Raw genomic sequence first — 1,442 nt, 5'->3', positions numbered from 1 at the left:
CCGGACCGTGGTGCTGGGCAACCGCGTTGTGGGGTAACCCGTTGCTCCCCAATACCGGCGAGGCAGACCCAGACAGTTTGAACCGCCGCCCGGGCCTGGAGACGCACTTCGTGGGGATCGCTACATGCAGGAAACTGCAAACGGTGGGCGACCTAGTGCGGGTCTGGGACCTAGTGGTGCATACTCGAGTGGCCTCCCTCCCCAGGTCGACCTGGCCCGAATGGGTCAGGACACACCTCGACCCATCAACCCCAGCACCCACGCGGGACAGGTCAGCGACCCTGGCAGCCCTTAAGACGCTACATGGCGCTATCAACCCGGCCTGGCTCGAAGCTGCAAGAGCAGTGGAAACCCAACAGCAACAGCAACCCCAGCCGCAGGCACAGCTGCAGCCACAGCCGCAGTCACAGCCACAGCCGCAGCCACAGCCGCAGCCACAGCCGCAGCCACATCCGCAGCCACAGCCGCAGCTACAGCCGCAGCCGCAGCCACAGCCGCAGCCTCAGCCGCAGCCACAGCCGCAGCCACAGCCGCAGGTACAGCCACAACAGCTGCAAACACAACCACAGCTACAGACACAGCATCAGCCGCAGCTGCAACAGCAGCAACAGCCGCAGCCACAGCTACAGACGCAGCCGCATGAGCAGCAACCCCAACAGCAGCAGCCAGAGATGCCAACGGGGGGGGACATGGCGGCTCCAAGCACCCCCAACAGCACTCAGGCGATGGCTATGATCCTAAAGCGGGTCGGATGGCAGATACCGGGCGGCACAACAACCGTCCCACTCACACGCCTGACGGTCCGCCTAGCGACACAGCTGCAATGCGGGGCCACCGAGGAGAAACGGGGACGCTTGATGGCAGCATTTGTGCAAGAAGCGTTGGACCCGCAGGAAACGGCACCTTCCTCCTCAGCGGAAACAAGCCGCTTCAGGGCGACGCAAGCCCGCTTGTGGTCGGGGGTGCGGTGGGAGAACGAGAACAAAGAAACGCTGTGGCGGCTCGCCGTGGACGGCATCCCCCTGCCCGGCAACACGCACCTGGCCCGCATGGTGCCTGAGCGCTGTGGGTGTGGAGGGTTCGGCAACGCCAGCAACCAGCACTGCTCCCCACGCATGCACCACTTCTGGGAGTGCCCCGTCGCACAAGCTGTCCGGGAGCAGATTGATCGACACATACAGCCCTCCCAGGAGGCAGCGACAGGCGGCATCACCCGGAAGCAGCTGTGGTTGGTCCAAGCCCCGACCGGCTGCGAGCAGGCCCCCTGGGATGTGATCGCCCTGGCAGCCCTGTCTGCTATGGAGGTAGGCAGGTGCTGTCTGCGAGCAGCCGGAAGGCGACTGGAAAGGGCGGCTAACCCCGCGACAGAACAGCCAGAGCAAGCGCAACAGATCCAGGCGCAAGGGCCCCAACAGCGGCGGATAACGGACTTCTTTCACCTG

This window comes from Volvox carteri (assembly GCF_000143455.1).
Source record: "Volvox carteri f. nagariensis unplaced genomic scaffold VOLCAscaffold_82, whole genome shotgun sequence".
NCBI lineage: Eukaryota > Viridiplantae > Chlorophyta > Chlorophyceae > Chlamydomonadales > Volvocaceae > Volvox > Volvox carteri.
Note: the sequence above shows the minus strand (reverse complement) of the source record.